The sequence below is a fragment of the Adiantum capillus-veneris genome, chromosome 19, assembly GCF_014529385.1.
Source record: "Adiantum capillus-veneris isolate H3 chromosome 19, ASM1452938v2, whole genome shotgun sequence".
Classification (NCBI taxonomy): domain Eukaryota; kingdom Viridiplantae; phylum Streptophyta; class Polypodiopsida; order Polypodiales; family Pteridaceae; genus Adiantum; species Adiantum capillus-veneris.
The window spans coordinates 146,348,246-146,365,020 of NC_140949.1; positions in this window are offsets into that span (position 1 = coordinate 146,348,246).

Here is a 16,775-nt window from a genome sequence, read left to right on the forward strand (position 1 = left end):
ACAATTTAAGTGCAGATTAGAAGTGCAGGGCTTCAAAACTGTTTCCTACCAAGGCACATATACTTCTTGAAAAACCCTATCTTCCTCGTTCTCTGTACCCATTTGCACACTTTCCTTCTAGGTCTCTAATTGCCGGGCATTCCATGAAAAGGTGGGCGAGGTATTTGCTAGCTGATCTGCACCCTGAACATCTCTCGGGCCCGATACTACGTGCCTGAATCTTGATGCCTGTCGGCAAAGCCCCCCACAACACCTACCACAGAAATACCTTCAACGGCCATTGTATTCCAAATGTTCTTCGTGACCTCATTCCATCAAGCTTTCGACCGTTGTTCAAAGGGGCGAACCAATCAGCCTCGTGCATGAACGCTCGATAAATGCACTGGTATGACGTTTAAAGAAATGGATACCCATGGGCCATTTCCAAGCTTTCCACTCAAAAGTAGACTCCTAGATCGGCATCACAATGTTTTCCAAGCCTTCTACAACTTTGTTGACAAGCAGCTTCTCCGTGCCATTGAGTTGAAACTGGGCAGTCAACTGCTCAGAGAATTTCCAACACTTGTTGTTTCTATCCCAGAAGTGGATCAACCGTTGGAGTCCTTTATTGTTCAACCTTCTCGCAATTTCTCTCCAATAACGGTTCAGAATTACACCAGTAGCTTTAGACAGCCAAGGGGACTAGTGCGAGATGGAGTTCTGGAAGTATTTGGTGAATTCACCCCATTCCAAAACCCTTGTTGCCCTATTGCACTTTCGCACGAGCTCACTTGTGATGCCAGCCAAGCTTCCTAGGTCATCTTGCAAAACCCTTGAGGATGTAGTCGTAGAAAAGACATGAACTTCAAAAAATACACTAAATTCCCACGTAAAAAGAGGGTGCACTTTGTAACAAAATGTGAGCAAAATTTGGAGAATGATAGTCCACGAAAAAAAGGATAAGATTTTGGCTGCAAAAATCCCAGGTGAGGACCTCTCCCCACATGCAATTGGCTATGCTTGCACCACACAAGTGTGTAGCGTTATGTAAGAAGTGACATACGTAAATAAATTCATGATGAGAATGTTCTTAGGGGATCTTTGAAAAAAGAACGTTGTGCTTGGTAATGCTTTGTTTGACATGCACACCAAGAATGTGAAATGAGAGTTTACATCTGAATGTTGTTATTTGGAATAAACTTATAGGAGGATATGTCTATCAAGAGTTGGCAAAGAAAGTTCTAGACTTCCTTTTTGGGGATAGTAGCACTAGCATATCCGCTCACATGATACAATTGAGCATTCGTGAGCGCTGTCAAGATCACAAAGAAGTTGGCAAAGAAAGTTCTGGACTATTTGTAAATCGATGCAATGGAATGACATCGCTCTAGATATCATCACTTTTGATAAAAATAGTGTGGAATGCATATAGTTGATTAACTCTAGGATGAGGGCCAAACATACTTTAATGATGTGAGGGATGTTTTCAAAGGAGGCAAATTGAGGGCTTCTCTTTGCATACAATTACCTTTGCTTGCATGGCAAAGGCATATGACATTATGCCAAAAGCTTACATGAGCAAAACAATTCAAAATGCGATGGTAAGTCTAGCTAGTGCTCTTGGGGAAAAAAACATCGTGCTTCAATAATATCTGGAAGGTCACGAACTACCATGTTTTTGATAGTATCCTATTTGTGGCTAGCTTATCAGAGATTGTACAAGAAAGTAAGGAGGTAATATATGTGATAGGTAAAAGGCAAGACTCGGATGATTGGCTTAGGGCAACCCTCGCCATCCGATCGGGCCGTGAAGGTGGTTCATTGAATCCCTTTTGGAGAGGAGTTTCCAGAAAGGCACATAAGCCAAGCCGATCTCTCCTATTCAAAGTCTCTCCCTAACATAGTGATAATGCACCTCAGTGTGCTTTGTGTGAGTATGAAAAACCGGTTTCCTCGCAACTACCAATACACTTTAACTATACTATAGATGATGTTGGCAATGTCCTGTCTACTAACACCCAAATAAGCCATAAGGCGTGTGAGCCATACACACTCAATCTTAGGTGTGAAGATTGTCCTCTACTCAGCTTCACAAATGGAGGTTTCTACAATACATTACTTCTTGCTCCTGGTGTGTCATAACCACCAATCCACACATAAAGTAGAAACAGCCAAAGCATAGCAGTCTAATGCATATAATGCATGGTGATAACCTAAATGAGTATGACTAAACATAGGTACATCCAATTTACCATCACACAAATTATGCACTTGACATTTTGGCATACCCGTAGCCTTTTCATTCTCAGCCCTTTCCACATCATGTACATCTACATCACTAATAGGTTGATCTATAACATTTTCAAAAAACCCTAAAGGCTATACATTTGCCTCAAACAGAGTGTCATAAATGTCATGTGAGCTTACATTATTGTCTTTGGTACATGGTAACAAAGGCTCAATAGAATTTTCCACAAATACAATATCTTGTGAAATCAAGATACATTTTTTTGATGGTATAATTGGTAACCAACATAAATGCATTTGAGAGCCTTATCATCCATTTTTCTTACGTTGTGTTTGTGGCACCAAAGTATAAGCTAAACAAACAAAAGCGTGCTTGTGATCAATATATGGCTTCTTGTCATACCATGCTTCATAAGGATTCATAGAGTACAAGGCTTTGGTAGGACACCCATTAAGTACATAAGTAGCACACATGACAGCCTCAAGCCAAAACAATTGTGGTAAAGCTTAACTCTTGGCCATACATCGTGCCATCTATGTAAGCAACCTGTTTTTTCTTTCAGAAACACCATTTTGTTGAGGTGTACACGGCACTGTACATTGGTGTTTTATCCCATAACTAGCCAAAAAATTATTAAATTCGTGAGACATATACTCCCCCCTTGATCTAAATGGAGGGTGCCCATATTTTCAACCATAATTAGAAATTTCTTGAAACACATGAACACTTTAGACTTAGCTTTAAGAGGATACACCCATGAATGCCTGGAGTAATAATCAATGAAAGTCACAAAGTACAGCTAATTACCCAAGGATGGAGTTTTCATAGGCCCACAAACATCACTATGCACAAGTTGTAACATGCATGTAGCTCTTATTAAACCATCCTTTGGAAGGATGGAAACTTTGAACGCTGCATCTTACCAAAACACAGCCTTCAAAAACATGCTTAGAAGGTGCTTCAAGAGGAGGTAGCAAAGAATCAATGATATCAAATTTTTGCAAACGTAGCAAACTGCAAAAATTCAAAGGCCCAACACTTGCATGTCAAAGTTTGGCAATTGAAACAGCCTTTGCATCCATAACTACATTTTGAAAATTCTACCCACACTTGTCATACAAACTGACTTTATATAGCCCATGGCACAAAATGACAGATGCAACAATTTCATCGCCAAAACTAAGATAATGAATTGTACATCTGTCATCCACAAATTTGAAAACAAGACCAAGTCTCACAAGTTCACATACAGACAAAAGGTTCTTTTTTTTTCTTGGCACATAAAGTGCATCAAAAAGTGTGAAAGAGCTGCCATTCATACCAGTTAGCACACGCTTTCCAACTCCCTTGACTAGATAAGAGGCGTTGTTGACACATCATCGTATTCCTATGAAAGACAGCCTAAAGTGAGACAAACAAATCACAATGTAATTCTACAATTGTTGCACTACTAGTAGATCCATCCTCTTTCTTCTTGGATTCTTTTTTAGCTTAGGACATTACTTTATATTTTTCTGAAGCATGAAGAGGAGGTCCAGAGGAAATCACCAAGGCCTAGCACCAGATTAGGCAAAAAGGTACACTCTGTGAATATATCATCCAAGGAAGAGACCTCCAAGCACAACAAAATTGAAAGTTCAAGTGAGGATGATGATGAAGAGTTGATTTGTCTTAGGTCCTAGGTCCAAGATGGTCAGAAAATCCAATTTTACATCAAGTATTGCAGCTGCATCTTATAAAGAGACGTTGAAGTGTCAGAGACAATATCACAAAAGAAGGATGTGATTGATCAAGTGGATGCTGCCAAAGTTGTAGCGGCCTTAAGGAAGTAAGAGATTCCAAACGTAGAATGAAGAACATTAGAACAAATCTACAACAATGAGAAAAAAGTGTTGAGGAACATAGCTGAACAAAGAAAATCCAAGCTAGGATATGGAGCGAGCTTGGTGAAGCGAGCTTTGGAGCGATATTTTTTCTTTGGGGGTCATCCATACACCACTAGTGCTACTAATCTTGGACACCATAGTCACCACCAATCCACCCATGATTCTTCTCATAGTTTGTTGCCCTCTTCTCCTCCACCACCTCCACATACCGCTTATCCTCCTCCCTATCCTCTGACTACTACTTGGCTCTCCTACCCTCTCCCTCCCCATATCTACACACCTCTACTTTACTCACCTTCCCTCCCTCTCACCCCCCTTCCCCTTGCTTCCATATCTCTTTCTCTCTCTCTCTCTCTCTCTCTCTCTCTCTCTCTCCATTCATCACCACACACACCCTTGATCTTATTCACTCCCTTGTCACAGACCCCTCTACCTCACTTTCTTGTTCTTGACTCTCATCTCTTCTTTTGGATATAATGTCTTTTGGCACTTGCAAGGCTTCTTCTTCTTCTTCTTCAACAAGGTCCACAACCATTGTAGAAAATGATCCAAAATCTCCTAAGGATGGAGATAGCAACATAACCACTCCACTAATTTCATCAAAAACCTTGATTATGGCATACTTGTCATTGTTTGACAAGAGACCATAACCAAACAAGGTGAAGACTTATGGGTACTTGCAATGGAGAAAGACATGCTAAGGGTTCTTGTTGTTGAGAATGAGCATCTCAAGAGAAAACTTGAGATGCAATCAACACCTTTGATACAACTTGAATAGGAAGTCAAAGAATGTAAATGCTCTCTTGTGGACTTGAATGTTTTGAATGAGCACATGAGCAAAGTGGAGTACTAGTAAGGTGAAGACTTAAGGGTACTTGCAATGGAGAATTGCATGCTAAGAGTTCTTATTGTTGAGAATGAACATCTCAAGAGAAAACTTGAGATACACATAACAAATTCAATGCAACTTGAATAGAAAGTCAAAGAATGTAAACACTCTCTTGCGTACTTGAATATTTTGAAGGAGCGCAAGAGCAAAGTGCAGTATGGCCATGCATTAAAAGAGGAGAAATTAGACACCATGAGTCGTGATGTATGCGGTATGAAAAATGTATGCACAAGAAAGCCTTGGGCTGATGTATGTGGTAGCAATGTGGTTCCTATTTCTCTATCATGCAAGTTATGGCCCAAACAAAGAATGTTGAATATGTGGATGTAGAGGAGTTGATGGAATGGGAGCGACGCTCCAAGAACATTGTTATTTGTGGAATTTTTGTAGAGAAATTAGAGACACCTCCTCCATCTCTTGCCATTCGTATTGAGGATTTCTTCAAAACCCATCATTTTTGTAGCCGGTGGCTACATTCCTCATCATGATTCCCCCTTTTACGCATCATGGATAGAGATCACCCAGTTGTTGATTTAGAGGAGGAAATTACTTATTTTAAAGACAAAGGTGATGTTATTGTCTTTGAAGATATGAATGCCCGCACAAAAAAATTGCAACATGATACACAACATGTGGAGTTGGAGGAAGTTTACTTGTACGATCATACTTCAATGGTTGAGAAAGAGATGGATCACTATGGAAGATTACTTTTACACGTGCAATAGCACATGTATGCTTTTTTCAAATGGTGTATCTTTATAGAGTGGAACCATTGGGTTTACATGTAGGAAACAAAAAGGGGATAGTGTGATTGACTATATGCTATTTTTCAAAGCCATCATGTATAGTAAAAAGAGTTTTAGGCTTGGCCATTGGACCCTTGAATTAAACCATCAAACCTTATGCATTGATTTAACATGTGGAGAAACAACTAAGCATGAAAATTTTGACCAAAGGAAAGAAAAACTATATCTTTGTATGGATTTCAAACAGGCACCAATGTATATTGAAATGGTTCAGCAAAAGTTTTGGATGCATATCCATGGTATCACAAAGGTAGATCACACAAAAGGTGGTTTGACAAAGAGTGTGAAGATGCTCAAAAGTCCTTAATTAAGCTAAATGCAACTATGGACAAAGATAAATATCAATGTCATTTGCATTCATACAAGGCATTCATTCAAAAGAAGAGAAGCACATGAGGAGTCAAGCATTAATTTTTCCAAGTTCAAGAAAAGGTACACACATAATAGGCAACTATATGAGAAACCAAATATTGAAAAGATTCCATTTTTTTTGTTCAATCCCATGAATGCCCTCTTTTTTACTATTGAGGATGTGTACAAGGTGGGCTTGAACAATTGGCCACCGCTTGCAAAGCGAAAAATCTTCAAGGTATCAAGCCAAAAATTATTAAATGGAGGGGGATTTTACACATGATTGAATGTGTGATATGTTCAACCTTGCACTTCAACATGGTATGCCTTGTGATTGAAGCACTAATTGGTTCAAGCCTTTACATAAAGAAAGGGACGTAAAGAATGTAAATAACTACAGGACCATAATGTTTGTGTCCCTAATGGCAAAGGTGTTCGGGTGCATAACGGAGATAAAACTTAGTGATTGGGCTGAAAAGAATGGCAAGCATACAAAAGTACAAGTGGATGTTTGTCAATTTCATAGCACCATTGACCATCTTGTTACTCTTTGTGTTCTCATGGAGTAATCGATTGAAATGCAAGCGATTGTATTGTTTCTTTGTGGACTTCAAGAAAGACTTTGATCATTTCCACATAACAATTTGTGAAGAAAGATGGAAAGAACTCCAAGTGCTAAGTGAGTTTATGCTTGCAGTTTTTTGAATCTATGAGAAGGTGATATTTCAATTCCGCATGGAAGAGGAATTTCAAAAAAAATTTGCAAGCACTATTGGGGTTAAACAAGGATATCCCTTGTCACCAGCTCTGTTTGGTCTATGTATCAATCAATTGGGACAAATGGTACTTGACTTATGTAACAAGAAGGTATTGAAGAGGTTACTATTTGCAATGGGGTAGTCATGCTTTTGTTGTATGCCGGTGATGTAGTGCTTCTATCACACATTTTAAAGGATGCATAAAAACTTGAGGTTGTCCTTGAGAGATTTTGCTTGCATAGTGGCCTGTGGTCTGATTGTGAATGAATCCAAAATAAATTTTATGCTTGTGAGAACCAACCATGCGGAGAAGCCATGCATTGTGTACAACAATGAGACCCTTGACATTTTTGAGAGCTTGAAGTACTTTGGCCTTGAAGTTCCGTCCAATCACAAGTGGCATGAATGTGCTATGTGTCGTTTGGAAGTTGTAAAGAGAGTGTACTATGCATTTGAGAACATGTGTAATGCGGGAGATGTCAATTGTTGGGTTTTCCAAAAGTACCTTTTTGACACATGGTGACACCGATCTATTTTATGGAGTTGAAGTATGGGGTAGGAGCATCTCAAAGTTTACTTGCAAAGACTTTGAGAATGTCGAAAAGCATTTCCTTACAAACTTTCTCCAAGTTAAGACACAAACATCATATATGCTCCTACTTCTTGAGTCGGGATCTCTTCCAATTGAAGTTATGGGCATGGAAAGCGTTGTGGAGTACATGATAAAGATGCATCAAAATCCGTCAAATTTGACTTTCTACAATTTCATGGGAAGTGAGAAAATAAGTTTAAAAGATGCATAAAAGCAAGATCTTGAGCATGGGATGGATGCAAGACATAAAGAAGTGGTTTGAGAGATAAGATGCATTACACTTGCTATATGATGCCTCAATAGAGTCCCAAGTGAGTGAAGCTTTTCTACAACGCCAATGTATAATGGCTTGGGAGGAATCCAATAAATTTCCCTTTACCCCCAATTACAAAACCATGTTCTTTACGAAAAAGAGGAAACCATACTCACCCATATATGCTTGAACATATCCCCTTGTTGGCGATACAAACTATTGGAGCCATTTGGCTTAGCTCCCACTCCCTTCGATGTGTGACAAGGCATTGGGGCAATGAAGAAGAGTCAAATTGACTTTGCACATTATGCTCACCGTAATTTTGAGAATATGAGTACCACACTACTAGAGTACTCAACTTTTGCTCACATCCAAACTTGCTTCCCTCACATTTTCAACCATGACTAAGACCTACACACTTTCCTCTCCCCGTCATACTGTGGGCTCTCCACTATGACTCCCATCACCATAATTCTAGAGCATGAAGAGTCACTTATTAGCCCAATACATACTACACCACATGTATTTTTGGTCCCATAGGTCATATTTAACCTCCGAGGACAATAATAAAATCTCTCTCTCTCTCTCTCTCTCTCTCTCTCTCTCTCTCTCTCTCTCTCTGAAAGCATCCCCTCCCTCTCAATGCACCCTTTACCATAGTCCCTCATTGTCTTTCTCTCTCTCTTTCCATCCCTCTCGCTAGCAAGACCTCATGATCTCTCTCTCTTTATCATGTTCTATTTGTATAACCCCAACCCCAACCTGTTTTCATCCAAACTTTCTCCCAGTTAAAACACAAACACCATATATGTTTCTTCTTGACTCAGGATCTCTTCCAAATTGAGGTTATTGGAATGGAAAGGGTTTTGGAGTACATGATAAAGATACGTCAAAATCCCTCACATTGACTTCTTGGGATTGCATGGGAAGCAAGCAAAAAAGTTTAAAGGACGGATAAAAGCAAGATATTAAGCACAAGATGGATGCAAGGCATAAATTACTAGTTTGGGAGATGGGATGCGTGACACTTGCTACATGATGCCTCAATAGACCCCAAATGAATGAAGCTTTTCTATGACATTATGTATTACGACTATGCACCATGATGCACCAATACACTTGCTACATGATGCCTCAATAGACTCACTATTGAATGAAGATTATTGCAATGCCAATGAAGTTTTTCTACAACACCACTTGCGATATGGGACTAAGTTGTTTAGGAGGACATTTTCACTATTCATTCTCTCATAATTGCTTACAATGAGAAGCTTTTTGATAGTCTTTATAGAGATATCATTTACAAAAATGGGTGTCAAAAGGATTTGTGATTATGATGCAAATGTAGGAAAACTAAAACAGTGCCAGTAAGCTTGCTACTGCACCCAAAAAAACAAATGGTGTGCACCAATAACCTCCCTCGTGGAACGAGGCCCCCTAACCATCTTTCTCTTATCCCTCTATTTCTCGTTGACTCTTTCCCCTCCTATCAACCCCAATTTTACTCTCGGACCTCTCTCACCCCTACCCTCTACTATACCACTATTGTATATGCTATATGTCTCTATGCTCTGCCTCTCTCCTCCCTCCACCTCTCTCCTCTCTCTACCCTCTACCTCTCTTGTCCCTCCCACCCTCATTCTTCCACCCTCTACTTCTCTCCTCCCCTGTACACTTTCTCTTCTTCTCTATACCCTCTACATATCTCTCCATCCAACCTCTACTCTTCTCCTCCCTATACGTTTTTGCTCTCCACTCCTCTACAACTTCTACATATCCCCTCCCTCAACCTCTACAATTCTTATCCCTCTACCTCTCTCATCCCTTTAGTCCTTCCTTCAACTCATCCCTCTACATTTACATAAAAGTATGTAGGATGAACATAAATCATGACATGTTCATCCACCAATTAAGTTTGGATGATCATGAGCTTAACATTTTGTTGCAAAGTAAAAGGCTGAAGTAATATTTTTCCTCAGATATTGTAAAATCCCTATCAAGGTTGAGAAAGAAATTTCAGCATTCTAGTTACTATGAATAATGCATTTGTCAAGACTCATGTTTTATTATAAGTTTTTATGCATTTGACTCAAACTGTACATGTAATGTTTTCTCACATATAGAGACACATATCGATGAGACCGTTGAGTTAGCTGTGTAAATGCACTAAACCAACGGAAACCTTGCTATGGGTGACCACTGTGATGCTTCTAAAGAAGATATAATGTCATAAAGATGGGAGAGATAGGGTACATGAGAGAGAGAGTAAACACTAAGAAAATTAGGGAGAGATGTGATGTATAGATAGAGACGGTGCTACCTAAGTTAGGTCCCCACACACACACACACACACACACACACACACACACACACACACACACACACACACACACACACACACACACACACACAGAGGCATAGTGAGAAAGGAGGAAAAAACAAAGGAGAGAGAGGGAAAAGAAATCAAGAGAGATTGTGTGAGAGATGGAGATGGAGAGGGGGTGGTTGGAAGTTGAGAGAGGAGGGGGGTTGGAAGTTGGTGGTGCAACGTTGAGGAGCAAGAGGGGTTGAGGTGGCTCAAAGGAAGGGTTGCTTGCCACCTGGTGGTAGCGGCAAAAATGGGCGGCATCTAGTAGTAGTGAGAGGTATGGGTGGGGAGAAAGAAAATCTCACCCCAAAGCTTGCTTTCCAAGCTCGCTCCAGATCTATCTTTAAAAAATCCAAAGCTTCAAAAGGTCAAGAAAAGTTGCAGAACAGTTGGTAAGAGTACAAGTAGAGAGAGAGAAAAAGTAAAGAAAAGGGCAAAAGAGGAGAAGCATGATCATCAAGTTCCCACACCACCTTGCCAACCCTCTCTACCACCAGTAGAAGAGGTACCTACCACTCCACCACCTCAAACACAAGAACAACGAGAACAAGTGGGAGAGATGGGGTCTCAAAGAAGGAGAAGAAGATGTCTACAGACCCTTATGAAGACCCCCTCTAGAGGGTTGCAAGGCTAGAGAGGGAAAATACGATATTTGATAGGGAATACTCTCTAAGGAAACTTGGATGAGCAATGGAATCCTCGATCCCTCTATGGTATAGTTTGTAGATCTGCAGAAGGAGGCAGAAAATCTAATGATGAGAGTGTTCGTAAAGCATAAGACCACCAAGCTAAAAAAAATGCAAAATTTCGCATTGAAGGTGTTGAAAGGATATTGAAAAAGCAATGTAGAACTGTCCGACTGTGGCAAATATTGGTATTTTTGGAATCTTAAGCACAGCAAACCCCGGCCTAGAAATTTTCAGAACAAAATTCTGATAAAATATGGAAAAGTTACGGGCTTTGAAAGATTACACTAGGAATTTAATTAGTTAAGTAAAGTTGGATGGTTTCAATAATTATTATCAATAAAGACTTTCTTATCCTAAGGTTCTAGAAATTACTGATATTTCCAATTTTCATTATTAAAAATCAGAGAAATTAGTAAAAATCGATTCTGTGTATCTGGGGGGCTGTGTGGGGTAATGATGAACTCTCCCAGACTAGATTTAGCAGCAGGGGGCGTTTTTTGACCTGTAGGGCCGCTTGGGATGCAAGTTATTGCCATTTTCCAGCTTGTGAGTGCCCAGAAACCTATAAATACGACCCTTGCTTCACAATTTCAGAGAGATTCGGAGCCTTGACACACTCTCTCTCATCTAGAGAAACGGCTATGCAGAAATCACTAGAGATTAAGCTCTAGTTGATTAACTTAAATGGTAATTAGCATAATCCTTCTTAATTAGCAAAGCTAGATTAATCTATTTTCTTAATAAATTAAAAATTAGGTCTATGTATACTCATAAATCCTCTCTTAATTAAATATTCTATGCTGATTGTTGTAATCAAAGCTTGGGAATATTAAGCTAATTAATTATCCTATCATATTAGGACTGAAATTATCCAAATTAACCATAAATTAATGGAAAATATATTAATTAAGTTTAGATTAAGTTGAGATAATTATCACAACTGCATTAGATAGTCATTAAACTAGGAAAATTATCTTATAATTTTTTGAGTAATTTTCATAATTAGTTAGACATAATTACACTATTTTTTAGAGAAACTTAAAGAGAAAAATAATCAAATTGATTTAAAATGTCTTGAGTTATTTTTTAGAGGTTAATTACATGTTAGGAAACCTGTGATAATTATGTCAAGCTCAAATAATTAATTTACCTAATTACTTTAGTAGAAATACTATGTTTTTAGGACAAATTAAAAGGGGGAAATTAGTAAATTGATTCAAAATGCATTGAGTTATTTATCAGAGGTTAATTACATGTTAAGAAACCCTTGATAATTAGTTCGAGCTCAAGTAATTAATTTACCTAATTACTTTAGCAGAATTACTCTGTTTTTAGGACAAATTAAAAGGAGAAAATTAGCAAATTGATTCAAACTGCTTTGAGTTCTCTAACTTAGGTTAATTACATGTTAGAAACCCGTGATAATTATGTCAGGTTCAGATAATTAATTTACCTAATTACTTTAGCAGAATTACTGTGTTTTTAGGAAAAATAAAATAGGGAAAATTAGCAAATTGATTCAAAATGCTTTGATTTATTTATCAAAGGTTAAATCCATGTTAAAAAATCCATGATAATTATATCAAGCTCAGATAATTAATTAACCTAATTACTTTAGCATAATTACTCTGTTTTTAGGACAAATTAAAAGGAAAAAATTAGCAAATTCATTCAAAATGCTTTGAGTTATTTATTAGAAGTTAATTACATGTTAGGAAACCTGTGATAATTATGTCAAGCTCAGGTTATTAATTTACCTAATTACTTGAGAAGAATTACTCTGTGTTTATGACAAATTAAAAGCGGAAAATTAGCAAATTGATTCAAAATGCTTTGAGTTATTTATTAGAGGTTAAATATATGTTGGAAAACCTGTGTAATTATATCAAGCTCAGATGATTAATTTACTTAATTACTTTAGCAGAATTACTCTATTTTTAGGATAAATTAAAAGGGGGAAATTAGAAAATTGATTGAAAATGCTTTGTGTTATTTATCAAAGGTTAAATATATGTTAGAAAAATCGTGATAATTATATCAAGCTCAGATAATTAATTTATCTAATTACTTTAGCAGAATTACTCCGTTTTTAGGACAAATTAAAAAGGAGAAATTAGCAAATTGATTCAAAATGCTTTGAGTTATTTATCAAAGGTTAATTATATGTTAGGAAAACTATGATAATTATATCAAGCTCAGATAATTAATTTACCTAATTACTTTAGCATAATTACTCTGTTTTTAAGAAAAATTAAAAAGGGAAAATTAGCAAATTGATTCAAAATGGTTTGAGTTATTTATCAAAGGTTAATTACACCTTAAGAAACCCATGATAATTATTTCACCCTCAGATAATTAGTTTATCTAATTATCCGAGTAAAATTACATTATTTTTAGGGAAAATAAAAGGGGGATTATAGTAAATTAATAAAAAAACCTTTGATATAAATATCGGAGATAGAACAAACCTTGACGAATCCATGATAAATACTCCAACCTCAGATAAATAGTTTAGATATTTATCTTCAATAAAAGTAACCGATTTTGTGTATAAAATAGAGAAAAAAAATTAGTAAATGAATAAATTGAAGGGTGAAAAAATTACCTCAGCATAAATGGTTGGTATAACAAATTACTATTAGTAAAATTCTACCTAAATTAGACCATAAGTATAGAAGGGAAAGGTTATAAATCAAATTTATGAAAATTCCTAAAGATAGAACATATTCAATTACAATTTGGGGTGAGTAATCCATTAGCCGATAGAAATTTATAATTTACTAAGGCTAAAATGGAATATAGATTAAGGATAAATCTAGTTAAAGGGCTTCCCAAATTAAATGGTAATTATGAAAAATTACTTATAACCTAAATAAGTTACATAAGGAATATCTCATCAATTTGACTATCAAGGATACCTACTTACTCCAAAAATCCTTAGTTTTGGGTAAAAAAGAAAAAAGAAGATTATTCAATTAAGCTTCTAATCGATTAAGTCTTTTTATAAGGCTACCGACATGGCTCCAAAAAGAACCAGGGGAAATCCTCTTACTGAAGAAGAGGATGTTAGCAACAAAAGAAACAAGGCCACTGATGACCATGAGGCTGGGCCTGGCCATAGGCCGACGGAGGAAAGTCTATGGGCTCCCGCCCAACAACACATAGACGAGCAGTCCCAGGTGGATTTCTATTTCGTTCACTTAACTTTTTTTTTAAAGTTCACTTTTAAGTTAGCATTGCATACGTAAGGTTAGGAAGGATAAACTGGCTGAAAACGAAACTTCCAACGTGCATTTGTTTATAATGTAGGAAAGAATTGTTTGGGTTAAAACTGGTTGAATTAGGAAAGATATGATTGATCATCCTTAAGACAGCTTGTCTCAAGACACCTCCGACTCCTTGGTATATTTTGATGATAATGATGGCTTTTCAGCCACTAATAAGTCGGTTACCCCCATGAATGTTGAGTTTCTACTTCGTGTCATTTCTTGATGTTTCTACATAAGTTAGGATACCGTTTTTTTAATCCTAGGGGAGCCGCCCGGTTGTATGGGCAACTGGTTTGGTGTATAGGCATCCGGAACCTTGGGTGGGGGTTTATCCACTCCGGATTATGAATAAGGAATTGGGTGCCATTTTTTTCACCCTTAAGTGGTCTTGAGACAAGAAGAGTACTGGTCATGGTTATTATGGATAGTGTTTTGATTGACAGTACCCTGTCTTAAGTGTAAAGATGTTTGTTTGCTAAAAGAATGTTTTCAATACTGTTTCAAGGGCTGTTTTAATAAAATTCTGTTATGAAGGATAAAAGGAATCATTATTTTAATTGTGATAAGAACGTGGTAGTGATTAAATAACAAAGAATCATGTGTGAGTGCGGGGTGGTAAGTGGGGATTGACTAAGGTTGTCAATCATGGACGAGTGGACCTGATTAGTCAGGTAACTATCCATCCTTACGCATTAAAACGTTTAGAAAACTTCTTCACTTGGAAGAGGAGTCCACCAACGGCTGTGTCCTCACATCTGTTAGGGGGAAAAAAGCGTTGGTTGAGGATACCTTAGCCCAATTGTCCCAGTTATAGGGTCGAAATAGTTTTTTGGACTTTTAATACGTTGTCCTGTTTTCGTTGCGAGACATGACTAGGTCTTCTTCTAAGGCTATAGACCCAAACCATGGTCAATGGTAAAGGTCTATTCCTTGGATTTTTCTTGTTTAAAAACTTTGATTTTTATTAGACCTATAGACCTGTCAAGGATCCCATCCCGATCTTGGTATTGGCGGGTTGGGACCTTACACCAATGCAAAATCTATACCCACCAAACAAGATGCAATGCTAGATACAAAGGAAGGAGCTCAAGACAACAAGATAGTGTGCAAAGCCCTCAAAGGAATTTAGAATTGACAAAGCCTGAGGAAGCCATCACAAGAGAATCTAGAAATACGGGAAAAGAAGATCATCCCATAGCCAAGCACATGTGGACATCTGCAAGATATAGAAGAGGATTTGCAGTGTTAACCCTCACGGCTCACGGACACCCTGTCACCTACGATGGACATTGTATTATTTATTTGGTAGAGTCAGGTACCGGGCTTGTCGGTCCAATAGGAAAAGGGTAAGAGTGATCGCCGATGAGAGGCGCACTCTAACTGGAACATTCAAGGGATTAGTTGGCTAAGCATGGGCGCCAAGTGTGAATGGGGTGAGCTCATATAAAAGTCAACTAAACCTAAAATTCACTCATTCTCTCATTTGTGCAATAGAAGAGTGCTCTTGCTCCATCTCCGTCTTCTTCTTCTTCATCTCCTTGTGTGTGTGTGTGTGTATGCGTGAGAGAGAGAGAGAGAGAGAGAGAGAGAGAGAGAGAGAGAGAGAGAGAGAGAGAGAGAGAGAGAGAGAGAGAGAGAGTGCGATCGAGCATTGCGATGACGGCACGGCGACGGCGAAGCGGTTGAGCGCGGCGAAGCGGCGGCTCCTTCTTCTTCGCAGCGAGGAATCCTCCACGAAGCAAGCGTAGAGCAGTGAGTGACACACCATCGCCTTCTTTGAGCTTACTAGTTTAGGATTGTTGTGTGCTTGGAGCCATTTGTGGCTCGCACACGGTGTATCGGCAAGTTCCTTGCATTGACACGTGTGACATACGTGCACATTTTTGGCGCCGTTGCCGGGGATTGCCATACACTAAGCTTGAATGGCACTCTGTGCTTCTTTTGTGGTGCAATTTCTATTGTAGGAAAGGTAAGGAAAGAGGGTGTGTGTGTTGAGAAGAGGGATTTGGTGTTATTCTATGTGTTTTTTTTTGTTAATGGAGTTTTTAAAGGTACTGTGTTTATTCTCTGTGTATTAAGGTTGTTAGTTTTCTTTGTTAATGGAGTTTTCAAAGGTACTGTGTTTATTCTCTGTCTACTAAGGTTGGTAGTTTTCTGTGTACAGTAAGTAGGAAGTAGATTTGTGAGAGTTAATAGAGTGTGTTAGTGTGTAACAATAGGTGTATTAGTTAGAAGTAGGTAGATAGAGTGTGTGTGTGCTCTCGTGTAGGTCGCGACGACCTTATCTCTTTAAAAATAAAAATAAAAAATAAATAAAAAATTTAAAGGTAGGACCTTATCTCTCCCAGACCCAAGCCCAGACCCAAGCTCACGCTCAGGCCTAAGTTTCAGTCGCGTTTTGAAAAAAAAAAAAAAAAAGAATTTTAGCTTCACACGTAGCTAAAAATCGATTTTTTGAGGACCAACGGAACTTCAGATGCCCGAAAATTGTGCTGTAAACCACACAACGACCCTCTAAGTGATACGCTCATTTCGAGCTATCACACACTTTAATCAAAAAAATCAAACATTAAAAAACATTAGAAAAACATTAAAAACGTAAAAAATACGAGTGAAAACGGACGCTTAAAAAAGGCAAGCGGTTAACCTTCGAGGTTATTCACCGACGTTTGTAGGGTGCCAAAGGC